At 45.7% G+C, this 13,233-nt stretch overlaps 1 protein-coding gene across 3 annotated transcripts in view; it reads left to right on the top strand.

The window, feature by feature from the left end:
• The window catches only part of LOC102159510 (dehydrogenase/reductase SDR family member on chromosome X), a 334,565-nt gene extending 326,239 nt beyond the window's left edge, over positions 1 to 8,326 (top strand). For 2 of the 3 annotated variants that reach the window (XR_002341343.1, XR_002341342.1), the window contains exon 12: positions 1,036 to 8,326. The gene's annotated coding sequence lies outside the window, so the exon portion shown is untranslated. The remainder of the gene's footprint in view (positions 1 to 1,035) is intronic. The other variant, XR_002341344.1, reaches the window with a different exon arrangement.
• The last annotated feature ends 4,907 nt before the right edge of the window (positions 8,327 to 13,233 follow it).

The raw sequence follows: 13,233 nt of genomic DNA, 5'->3' as shown, positions 1-13,233 counted from the left end.
ACCCAGCCCACGGCCGCCTCCTCCCCATCCCTGTACACATGCCAGACCCTGCATCCTAACTGCCCTGAAAGTGGCTCGGCCATTTCCATAATCTGATTTGCTTTTAATCTAGGTTGAAAGGGATCAAAGCAGTGGCCTTGAAGGGCACACCTGGACCATGGCCATCCAGACCCCAGGTGGAAACCCTGGGGATTAAGCATCTGTATCGAAGGTGCTGGCTTCTTGTGAGGGATGCCCGAGAAAGCTTTTGAAGAGTATTGCAAAAATCCAATTAATGCTAAAGTGCCCATTTTCCAGCGCTGGCCCCGCATCGAGCCAGCAAACAAAGGAGGTCTTTGGCCGCTGGCCATCTTTATCCCTCACCCCATGTTGACCATCACGATACATGAGAGAAAATCTTCCAGCCCACCTCCCGTAAAGCCCCCTGGGACAGTGACCGTGAAGCCATTGTCAGTCTAGCTGGATGTGGGAGGGGTCAGCCCAGTGCCACCAGGCTTCACTGCCCCTCTGAGATGGTGTGGTCCTTGCAGGGGCCTGCAGGATGCAGATCTGGGAGAACCCCTAATCCTGGAAGATGTTCACCTCAGCGTGTTTTGCTGGCACTGTGAGATGCCAGTGGTGAGAGGCAGTAAGTTTTGCGGCTACGTGGCCCCTCGTGTCACAGGGAGGGGATCTTTTTTCCTTTCTTTTTCCTTTTCAGGACTGCACCTGAGGCTCATGAAGTTTGCAGCTAGGGATCGAAGCAGAGCTGCAGCTGTAGCAAGGCTGGATCCTTAACCAGGGATGGAAGCTGCATCCTCACAGACACTATGTCAGGTTCTTAACCCGCTGAGCCACAGCATGAACGCCGAGGGGGTCCTTTTTCTTGAACTAGAGTTGACTTACAGAATTGCCTTAGCTTCAGGTGTGCAGAGCAGTGGCTCTGTTAATTTTTGCAGATTATTTTCCATCATAGTTTATTAACAGAGTAATGAAATAGTTCCCGTTATTATACAGTACAGTAATTCAGATATATACATCTATATTCTTTTTCAGATTATGTCCCATGGTAGGTTATTCTGAAATATCAAATAGAGTCTCCTGTGCTCTGCAGGAAATCCTTGTCGCCTGTCTGTCTGTGGATAGTGGTGAGTATCCGTTAATCCTGTCTTATCCCTCCCCGCCTCGGTAACCCCAGGTCTGTTCTCTCTCTCTGTGAGTCGGTTTGTTTACTGTATAGACTCCTTTGTCTTATTTTTGAGATTCCACACATAAGTGATATCATGTATTTGTCCTTATCCGACTGGATTTAGTTGAATAATCCCTCGATCCACCCATGTCTTGCAAAAGCCATTGTTTCGTTCCTTTTTATGGCTAAGCAGTAATCCATTGTGTGTGTATGTGTGTCTATCTATACCACATTCTTTAAAATGTGTTATTATAGTTGACTTAGAGTGTTGTGTCCACTTCTGCTGTACAGCAAAGCAACCAACTCATACATGTATATACACATTCCCTTTCTCATATTCTCTTCCATCCTGGTCTGTCCCTGGATAGAGTTCCCTGTGCTGCACAGCAGGACCTCATGGCTGATCCATTCTCAATGTCCTAGTTTGCATCTACAAACCCCACACTCCCTGTCCAGCCCACTCCCTGCCCCTCCCCCTTGACAACCACAAGTCTGGTCTCTGTGGGAGTCGGTTTGTGTTCTGTAGGCAGGTTCATTTGTGCCATATTTCAGATTCCACCTAGAATTGATCTCATGTGGTGTTTGTCGTCTTCTGTCTGACTGACTTTTCTTAGAATCTCTAGGTCCATCCATGTTGCCGCAAATGGCATGATTTCCTTCTTTTTATGGGGGAGTAGTATTCCATTGAGTGTATGGACCACATCTTCCTAATCCGTTCCTCCATCGATGGACATCTAGGTTGCTGCCATGTCTTGGTTATTATAAACGGGGCTGCTGCGAACATCGGCGTGCATGGATCTTTTCTAAGTAAGGTTTTCATTTTTTCTGGATAGATGTCCAGGAGTGGGCTTGCTGGGTCATAGGAGAGCTCAAGTTTACATTAGTAAAGGACCCTCCATACTGTTCTCCATACTGGCTGCACAGCTGACCGCCACCCCGCCCCAGCCGTGTAGGAGGCTTCCCTTTCCCCGCACTGAGAGAGGGGCCTTCTCCATCACCACTGAGCCTTTCTGCAGGCTGCTGGGGCCCACAGTGCCTCTCCAAAAAGCTGAGGAAGAGCAGTGAGACTCTCCGTGGTCCAGTGGTTATGCAGAAGCCGTGGGAGGTGTGGGAAGACAGCTCTGCAAGTGACATTCTGGGGGGGCCAGGAGGGTGCATCGGAAAGCGTGGGGAGCTGCTGGGGGCTGGGGTGTGACAGTGCTGTGAGCAGGCCAGGCTCAGGATTTAGCAGAAAGACACATCTGGGATTTTCATGCCAAACATCCACATGAGCCTTGCAAAGAGCAAGGATTTCATCTGGTCCAAAGACAATGGGATTAAGGATTAAAGGAAGAGCATTGCAGAAAATGCTAGTGAGCAAAACCCCAGAATGCAGAGCACAGTCCTTTTAAAAAGCAGTTTTACTGTCGCGTAATGAGGGGAGTGTGTGTGTGTCCATGTGTCAGGGGTTTATGGTGGGACGAGAGACAGAGGCAGAGAAATCTCGGGGCTGGACGGGGCGTGATCTGCGGGAAGGACACAGGTGCTTTCATTCTAAGTGAAACGTATGCAATTCATAAAATAGCATCTTATCAATATCTCTGTGCTCTGTCATCAATCCGTATGATTCTCCTTTGGGTCCAGGGGTCTCAGCTTATTACAATAAGCTTTATAATCATTTTTATTAATTTATTTTTTTGCTCGCACCTGAGGCATGTGGAAGTTCCCTCGCCAGGCATGGAAGCCTCGTCCCAACAGTGACCTGAGCCGCTGCAGTGACAATGCCAGATCTGTAACCTCTAGGCTGCCAGGGGACTCCAGCTTTATGATATGAGGACACGCAGACATGGGTGTTGGTGAGCGGAGGCGGCTGAAACAGAACTCCCAAGCCTGGGCGGCTCCAACTGTGGAAATTTCTATCCCACTCTCCTGGAGGCTGGGAGTCCATGTTCACAGCGGGGGGAGATTGCGTTCCTGGTGAGGCTCTCTTGTTGGCATGCAGCTGCCCCCTTCTCCCTGTGTCCAGGGCGGGGTCAGGGGAGAGAGAGGTGGTGTTTCCTCTTCCTAATTGCATCAGATCAGAGCTTCCTGCTTATAACCTCATTGCACACTAATTGCTTCTCTGCCACCAAAACAGCTCCTCAGGGGGTTAGGGCTTCAGCATATGAATTGAGGGGACAAATCCCTGGGGACTGGCCTTGAGATAAACCCTCAGGAATGTCGGGGCCCAGCGGGGTGCCTCTGCTCCCTCTTCTCATTGTAGTTTCAAAGGGGAACTGAGAACCCGAGAGGGGCACATGCCACCTGCCTCTAAAGGGACTGAGCCCTGAGCCACTGCAGCTGCCCATCCCCCAACACTCCCTGAAAGGGGCTCGGGGTGGAGACCAGGAGTGAGGACTCTGAGCTCTGGGAAAACTGGAAGAAGAGGCTTCAGAGAGTCAGATATTACTAGGAGAAGACTTTATGTGCCCCATTCTTGCATCTCTTCCTATCTCAAAAAACACTAAACTCCTTCGTGGTGATGTCTGCTCCTTGGGACTGGTCGTGACCTTCAGGAGATCAGCCACAAACTTCTGTAGAATGTGTGTGTGCTGCAGGCCCCTCCCCCTCCGCTTGATCACATCCTGCTGTTCCCCCTTTTCCTCCCTGGGTGGTATTTCCGCAGGTCTGTAGCTAAGGATGAAGAATGTCAGGGTCATCTGGGAATCAGTCACCTCCAGGGGTGAGAGCAGGTGAGTCCTGCAGGCTGTGCACACTCAGGATCCTGCCCTGAGAGCAGAGGTGCACATCAAAGGAAGGAAGCTGAGGGTGGGTTCAGTTCAAAAATACTGGGAAATATATACCCCACCAGTGGAGACACTGGGACTCGACTACAAGCTGTTGCATTTGGCTCAGTTGAAAGAAACAGGGGTCTGGACTGAGTGTTCAGGTAAGAGGCTGACCTGATGCTTTTCCTCAGTTCAGCTGCCTTCATGGACGTTGTCAGGATAAAGGTGAAGGCTTATTTGAGAGCCTTTGCTCCCAAGAAAAGGGAGGAGACTCACTGGGCTGGCTCTGGTTTTCTCAGGTGCTTGAGAAATTTAACGGGGTGGTGGAAGTGTCCTCAGGCCCTGCAGTGGCCCCACAGGGAAAGCCACTCCTTCATTCAAACCTGCTCAGAGGAGGACTCAATAAGAAATGGCCATGTGGCCCATCTGAGCACCCGTGGGGGTGTCCTAGGTGCCACTGGGAGACCCAAGACACGTAAGAGGGGCCTAAAACAACCCTGGGCAAAGCCTAGAGGAGTTAGGCTCTCAAGCAGCCCTGGCCCACCACACAAGGGCCCCAGTAGATTTTATCCCTGACAGATTCAAATTCAAACAAAATAAGAGGGGCAGGTGTCAGAAAACCAGCCTCCAACAAACACCTCAGGCAGGTTTACAAGTACATAGTTTATTGGGTAATAAAGAAAAAGAATTGCCCTGAAAATAGCTACAATGAGCTCTTTTATTAGCTATGCAGGTATTGAAATACATTTTTAAAAAATCCTTTCAAAATTTTGCCCTGGGGGGACAAATCTCACTAGGAGAAGGTGCTTCCTCTCCTGGAGCCTTGAGACCAGGCTCCCAGGACACTTATCTCACCCAGACCTTCTCTAACTATTGAGGCGGAAGGGACAACATGGGAAAGAAATGTTTAAAACTTATTCCGACTGTTATTTTAAATGAGTGAGTTTTTACTTGTGACATCTAACTCGTGACTCAGCTTGGAAAATGAATTTATGAGATCTCTGGTTATGTCTCTCTGTTTGTATGTGCATTTATATGTCTTTATTTAGTGGTATTATCGAAAATAATTTGTAAGGGAGCTCTACGTAATTGGCTTAAAGGAAATTGAGCACTTATGGAAATGCTCTACAAAAGGTAACGGGCCAGGATTAATTTTAGATTATTGGGAACTGGGAACCATTCCATGTTGAGTTCATATCTGATATGAACATTGAAGTCCATTGATACAAGTAATAGACATGTCTTCAGAGTCATCAACATTAAGTAGAACACCTTTATTGTACCTGGGATAAGAGACGTCTAATAAGATCTTGTTACATCTGTTGCAAAATTATTCGCAAGAAAAAATAACTTGGTACCATGAGATGTTTATAAGGCAATTAAATGCACGTGAGATAAGAGCTTTTGGATAAACGTTCAGAAATAGTTATCTTAAAAATGTCTACTTAAGAATGCACTCTCCAGATATTGGTACTGTGCAAATTAGAATTGTGCTTGATTGTTAAATGATCAAATTTTTTGAGGAGCTAGGTCGTTCCCAAATAACTAAGAAACTGAGACATTAATTACTGCACAGAGACACTAAAGGCACAAAGGATGGTTCTGAGCCACCCTGAGGTGTTCTCCCCGACACAAGCAAACACACAAAACGCATGTTTTTTGAAATTATGAAAGACTTGTCCATGGTTACTTTAGGGAACTGGGAACTATTGCAGGATATGTGTTTTCAGGAAAGAAGGAATGAGGAATGGAGTTCTCGTTCCTCAAGGGAAAAGAAGAGGAAGTCTGTCTGTTGCTTGTTGTTTGGAATGGAAACCAGGGGACAAACCAATGGATACAGAAACTGCTGGGAGGTTTGTGGGAAGTGGACACGGAGGGAAGGGTTGCAGTGTCAGAACCATGCTTAGAGGGAGCTGAACTGAGTGAATCGATTTTATAATAAGCAGGTGCAAAACTTGACCTTGGCTTCCTTTGCTGAGAGAACAAAGTTTCCTTGGAATGCTACTTTGATAACAGATTATATAACAGAACGTTCTTTTAAGTGATCTGCTGTGTTTGCTTTTGCAATCGCTTGTAACGTTGGTTAAGGAAAAAGGATTCTCCACAGCAACCTATGATTCTATCTGACCAAATTAAAAGAAAAAAAGCTGATATTCTTGATAAACTTCCAATCCAATTCTAATTAAAGTTCTTTTAACTCAGCTAACTTTGGAATGCTTCACAGGACCCCTGAGGCATCCCAAAAGGAAAAACAATGTTAAATTAACTAGAATTATTTGGTATGTTAAAATACATGGGGAGCCTTATCAAATGGGTGATAAACCTCAGATTATACAGTTGAATTGATGTGTTTGAGATAAATATTCTAGAACTGACAGTTTCTGAAACTTGGCTATGTACTGGTACTGTGTTATAATAATCTTTTTCTAGTTATTTCAAAACGTTCCATGTCACAACAGTAACCACATTTTCTAGTTCATTTGCACTGTAATCAGATTTAAATGTGCCTTAAGTCTTTTGTCATTGTAACAGTTAATGACTTTGATGCCTCTGCAAAAATGCTTCCTCTTCAAGAAGAGCTACAGGAAGGACTTTTTATTAAAGAAATACAAGTTTCTGACTTCCAGACCTTAATGATGAGCTTGGTAAGAAATGAAAGAATTCTACAAGGAAAGGTGATGGTTTCATAAACAGTTAAACAAAAAGGATTGGTTACATTGAGCTGTGTGAACTGGGGCATATGGTTATAATTTTATGGTTTCTCTTTGAAACAGGACTGGCTTTTCATCTGTGCTTTCCAGGTATAAAGATTCTCCCCATCGAGCGGTTTGGTAAATTATCCCTTTGGAAGCAGGATTGAAACATTTCTCTCCTCTCTCTGCCTGATCCCTTCGGAGAGTGGAAACTCTCAGGTTCCCAGCAGCTTTATCGGATCAGTTAGGAGGGCCTCCTGGTGTGTAGCCTGCAGAAACTGCAAGGTATTTGGGTTTTTGAAAAGCGAGGAATTGACCTAGATCTTGAAGAGAAAATGTCTGACAAGCCCTAGGCGTGATGTTCCTAGCCCTGAGCTGCCTTGTAATCCCTTAGCCTGAGATTCCTTGTAAAAGTTCTAGCAAAGCCAATTTTTTGAAAACCCTGTATGATCAATTATATTTCCATAAATAAATCATCCGGCCGAGGTTGTTGACACCAGACTTGATCGGCAGATGAATCAGTCTTGGTTTGGCTATATTTGATAAAAACAAGAGTAATTTTAGAGAGAAAGAGATGTTTCAATGGACATGTGCTAAATCTGTTCATCGAATTCTTTTCATTGCAGCCGGTATGACGAAGACTTACTTCCTAGATTGTTCTTTGCTGTCTGTTCTATCGCTGCAAAGCTGAACTGAGCTTCTGAAGGAACATTCTGAAGCTTGTTTCTAAAGTGTGTCTCAGTGACCTGTTCTTGGATGAAGATCAGACGCCCTGGAATCTGCGACAAGGGGACCATGCAAACTGAAAGGACTGGAAAATCAAGGATTATTTCCAAGCCGAAAGGAAGGCCCTCACCAGGTACACGGAACGACCTCATGGGCAGCAAGCAAAATAAAGGGAATGGACTCTTGGATTCCTGTTTCCCCCCTTACGACAAAGGCCCCTGCCCTGGACTGGACTGCTGGACCTCAAAGTCACCCCTGGACTGGACTGGACTCCTGGACCTCAAAATCATCTTAAAACAATATTCACATGGAGGAGAAGACACACAGGGATGAGAAGACGCCAACCTCGGAGGTAGACAGCTGACCCCAGATGCTGGACCTGATGCCTTTCGTGATGCAGTGACTCCTTAGACGTTTCCACATGGATCCAGTGTTCTTCCCTCAGAAGAATGATCCTGTGGTCATTTTAAAAATCAGTGCACGTGTTGGGTGTGTGACCAGTGACCTGTGTTCAGGACTTCCGGGTTACCTGGGTGGGCTTCTCCCCTGCAGGGTTCCGATGGGATGGCCCTTAGGAAGTTATTTTAGAAGAAAGAGTTCCGTCCTGTACAGGCCACGATTGATACTACTGGATGAGATTTTTCTCACTTGGCCAACTAATGTTCACCTGCTCTGACTCTGAACATAAATAGGAATTTTCCTTCGGGGTCACTCAAACGCAGTAGAATGAGCTGAGTCTCCATCAAAACCTGTAACTCCTGCTTATTAAAAGGGACCTTCCCACAATTATGGGATGGACTTATATAGTTAGCACTAGGCTATGGCTGTTTCAGTTTAAAGTCCCCTATGTTGGGAATCATTAAATTACACTAAACGTGATCAGCATAACCTCCTAACATTAGGAAATATGGCTGGGTGCCTTACAAACAAAGCCTATGTATTATTCCCTTTATAAACTAAACAGTGGCTGGTATGGAACAGACTGGGTCCGGCGACCAGAGAGTCACTGGCTGGCACCTAGTGGAACTCAGTGGATTCGTGGTACCCATCTACGGCTTTGGGGTTCCAGCAGGATGGAGAGGAAGATGTACTCTAGGATTCCCTAGGACTTAAGTCCACATTCGTAATAATCAAAAGATGACACCAACCAGTCCATCACTGATGCAAGCCTAATGGGTCGAGAGAGGTGCATTCAGCTAGTATGATAATCTCCCAGCCATTTTTGTACTTTGAATAGGATTAGAATGTGTATCAGTCATATGGAAGCCTTCACAAAATGTACCAACAGATTTAAGTGATAGTAAACAGACGATTGGGGTACCAAATTCTGAGGTCTCTATGCTGCTTTGAGGGGCCCACTTCCTAGTCTTGATGCCATCTTTAGGAACTGGTTTGCTGTGAGATTTGCTCGGCTTAAGGATTTACGTACAGTTTAATGGCATCAGCTACATTGTATTTTGCCTGTTTTACAAGGTGATGGTTTCTTGTATTGTTAAATGTGTAACTGAGCCTCCAACAAAGTAATGATGCCTGGGAGATTTGAAACAGTTCTTCTTACCAGACCAACCACGGTGAGAGAGTAACCCTGGCTATGGGAAGATGCAACAAGAGGGAGTATTTTCCTGGACCATAACAGACTAGGAAGACAGACGTTTCAGAGACTTTGAGCTACTGTTAATAACGCCTAGTCCACTAAAAGCCTGTCTGTGAAATCGTTGCCAGACGTGGGAGTGCGCATTCCTAGCACCTTGGGGACGAAATGGTCATGAACTGCCTCTCAGAGCTCTGGTCGAATTTATGACCCCGGGGGAGCCCTGTGAGCTGAAGTTTGGCACCTGCCGTCAGCCTCTTACATGGAGTAAAACAGGAGCCACTGCAGCTGCAGACCTGTAGCTCCCCCTGAGCAGAGCTCCAGGTGGGACCAGGAGTGGGGAATCCGAGCTCTAGGAAAAGTGGAAGAACAGGCCTTCAGAGACTCAGATATTATTAGGAGATGATTTTATGTGCCCCATTCTTGCATCTCCTATCTGGAAAAACCCTGAAATCCTTCATGGTGATGTCTGCTCCTTGGGACTGGCAGTGACCTTCAGGAGATCAGCCACAAACTTCTGTAGAATGTGTGTGTGCTGCAGGCCCCTCCCCCTCCGCTTGATCACATCCTGCTGTTCCCCCTTTTCCTCCCTGGGTGGTATTTCCGCAGGTCTGTAGCTAAGGATGAAGAATGTCCGGGTCATCTGGGAATCAGTCACCTCCAGGGGTGAGAGCAGGTGAGTCCTGCAGGCTGTGCACACTCAGGATCCTGCCCTGAGAGTGGAGGTGCCTGTCAAAGGAAGGATTTCGGGGAGCCCAGGCCTCTTTTTGTCCTGCTCCCTGCCCCTTGTTGCAAACCCTCCTCTATTACCCAGCTCCCCCTCACTGCCTGCAAGCAGTTTTTCAGGCTGCCTGAGATGCTGTCTCCAGGACTTCAGTCCTAATTTCACCCCAAAGAAAACTTAACTCTCAGGTTGTGGATTTTTTTTCAGTCGACAAGCCCACGTCTTGCCTCTCCTCTGTTGGTGTTAGGATGGCACTCTCATCCTTCATGGTGACGTCTGCTCCCCGGGACCAGCAGGGACCTTCCCCGCAATGTGTGCTGGGTGGCAGGGCCCTCCCCCTTCCCTGAGATCACAGACACACTGCCCTCCCCCTGCCTCTTAGCAGGGGCTTCTCAGAGCTCCTGAGATGCTGCCTCCAGGGCTCCAGTCCTCATTTTGCCCCCAAACTGAACCCTCATCTTCTAAATTGTGCACATTAAAAAAGTCATCAGGACCTTGACCAGCAAGGCGGACCCACCTGCAAGAGGCAGAGCCCCCACCCCCAAGGTTCCAGAGCTCTGCATTTCTGGAAGGTCCGGGTGACTGTGCTGTGCCCCTAATAAGCCCTGGTCTTGGTGTCTTGGCCTAAACCCCCCCTGCCTCTGGGGAGGGAGGCGCCCCTGGGTCTGAGCAAAGGAGGTGCTGCTGGCCTGAGTCAGACCCTGCGCCCCCCTCCTCTTTCCTGATGACCCTGGTACCCGGCATTCACACCTCAGGGTCAGCTTCCCCAGAAGCCCGGTCTAGACTGTCCCCAGAGCTGGGAGGAGAAAACCCTCTGGAGGTGGTGACCCCAGAGGAGCACACGAAGGGGACACACGCCCCTCTGCCCACTCAGCACCTGAGAAAAGTCAGCTTTTTTAAGGAAGGGGTTCACGGTCCCCTGGGAGGGAATTAGCCTGGTCCTGACCCTTCTCAGTTCTTAAGGTGTGTAGACACCACTGGAATTAGCCTGTTAGCCTGGATTTGGGGGAGGGGTGCGCTTCCTGTGGGGTTTTCTCTGCAGTTGCTTCATTCTTATGTAAATGCCACCTGTCAACACCAACCTGAAGTCAGGATGTAACATGTGACTTAATCCTTTAAAAACCCATCCTACCCACCATTTTTCTGTCGTTTTTGTCACTTTTCATCCTTTTCATCCTTTTTGTCCTTTGAAATCACTGGTTATCATTTAAAAATCATGTTATTGTCCGTCAGTTTTAGGCATTTTAAATCATTTTTAATTTTTCTCACTTTTGGTATTTTAAATCATTATCATTTTAGCATCTTTTGTTTTTAATCATTTTTATCATTTTAAGACATCATTTAAATATTTTAACATCTGTCATTTTTATCATTTTTAATCACTTTTCTCATTTTAAGTTATTTAAAAATCATTTTACCATTTTTATTTTTAATCATTTTTATCATTTTAAATAATCATTTAAGTCATTTTACTGTCATTTTCCTCATTTGAAATCATTGTTTATCATTTAAGTCATTTTGACATCTTTTCCATTTTTATCACTTTTAATCATTTTCTCTTTTGTCATTTTAAATCAGTTTATCATTTAAAAATCATGTTGTCAGTTTGAATCATTTCACACTTTTAATCATTTTTCTCACTTTCATCATTTTATATCAGTTTATAATTTTAAAACATTTTTGCATCATTTTGTGATTTTTATTTTTGTCATTAAATATTGTCTCATTTTTATAATTTTTAATTTTCTCATTTTAAATCATTTAAAAATCATTTTACTGTCATTTTTAATCATTTTTATAATCATGTATCACTTTTCTCATTTTAAATCATTTTTCTCACTTTAAATCACTATCTTTAAAAATCATTTTAACATTTCTTCCATTTTTATCCTTTTTAATCATGTCATTTATTTTTGTCTTTTTTCTTTTTAGGGCCGCACCCAGGGCATATGGAGGTTCCCAGGCTCGGGGTCCAGTCGGAGCTGTAGCTGCCAGCCTACACCACAGCCACACCGGATCCTTAACCGACTGAGCAAGGCCAGGGATCGAACCCACAACCTCCTGGTTCCTAATTGGATTCGTTTCCACTGTGTCATGATGGGAACGCCCATGTTAGTCATTTAAAATCATTATTTAAAAATCATTTTACTGTCACTTTTATTATTTATAATCATTTTTATCATTTTTAACCATTTTTAATCATTTATCCTTTTAAATCCTTGTTTATCAATTTTATCATCTTGTTGCCATCTTTGTAATTTCTGAATTATTCTCATTTAAAAATCATGTTGATGTTTGTATTTTATCCTTTTAAACTATTAAATTTAAATATTTTAAAATAAGTTTAATTTTAAATATTTAATAATTTAAAATATTTTTAAATAATTTTAAAACCATTACTGACGTTTTCCTGTCTGTCATTTTTAGGAGAGCGGGGCGCAGGTTGGGGTGAACACGGACCGGCGCCTCGGAGCCTGTGCGGAGGAAGAGCCCGGACAGCCGGTCCTCCAGCCTCAGCCTCCCGCCGGGCACATGACCAGTTAAGCGCCTCCTGCTCTGCCAGCCCCTGTCCACTGCGAGAAGATGCTCCTTCTGCTGGAAGGGATGGAGCCCAGCAGGAAGGCACCTGGCGGGGAGCCGCAAGGAGCCCGGACAGGTCACATCCATCCCGGTCAAGGCTGCGGCCCCCCGGCCCCCAGGGACACGCGCCGAGGCTCCCCGCGGCCGGCGCTGCTCACCCGCAGGGTCTGAAGGGCCAGGGCAGGAAGCGGGGTTGCAACAGCAGCCCAGGGCCTGGCTGGAGGGGCTGGGGTGGCCCTGCCCTCGCCTCCACCCCGTTGGATCGCTCCCTTCCCACGGGGCGTCTCACCCGTGTCCGCCAGGCGGCCCGTGGGGAGCGCGGTGCTGCGCAGTCTCAGGGAGGGGAGGGCGTGGGAGGAGGACAGCTCCCGGCCCAGTGTCCTCCTCCTCCAACTTGGAAAACGGGAACCTGCTGATGTCCATACTCTGCAATCCACTCAGCTTCCGGTAGGCATCTCTTAATCACTTAATTGAAATAGTTGATCTGCAGTGTTGTGCTAGTTTCTGGTGTACAGCAAAGTGATAAACACATATATATACATGCACACACAGATTCAGTATCTTGTGATCACCTGTAATGGAAAAGAATCTGATGCCTTAAAGGTTATTATAAGATACTGTGTGTGTATATATATTCTTTTTTCTGATTCTTTTCCATTATGGGTGATGACAAGATATTGAATACAGCTCCAGGTGCTGTACTGTAGGCTCTTGTTGGTTATCTTTTTTATGTACAGTAGTTTACTAATCTCAAACTCCTAATTCATCCCTTCCTTCCCCCTTTGGAGACCATAGGTCTGTTTTTCTGTGACTGTTAGTTCGTCATATTTTAGATTCTACATATAAGTGATGTCATGTCTTTCACTTAGTATGAGAATCTCTAGGTCCATCCACGTTGCTGCACATGGCATGATTTCATTCCTTTTTTATGGCTTAGTATTCCATTGTGTACATGTGCCACAGCTTCCACATGCATTCCTCTGTCAATAGACATTCAGGTTGTT

Source organism: Sus scrofa, unplaced genomic scaffold (genome assembly GCF_000003025.6).
Source record: "Sus scrofa isolate TJ Tabasco breed Duroc unplaced genomic scaffold, Sscrofa11.1 Contig905, whole genome shotgun sequence".
Taxonomy (NCBI): Eukaryota; Metazoa; Chordata; class Mammalia; order Artiodactyla; family Suidae; genus Sus; species Sus scrofa.
The sequence above is the reverse complement of the archived record's forward strand: the minus strand, read 5'-3'. Positions and strand labels throughout refer to the sequence as shown.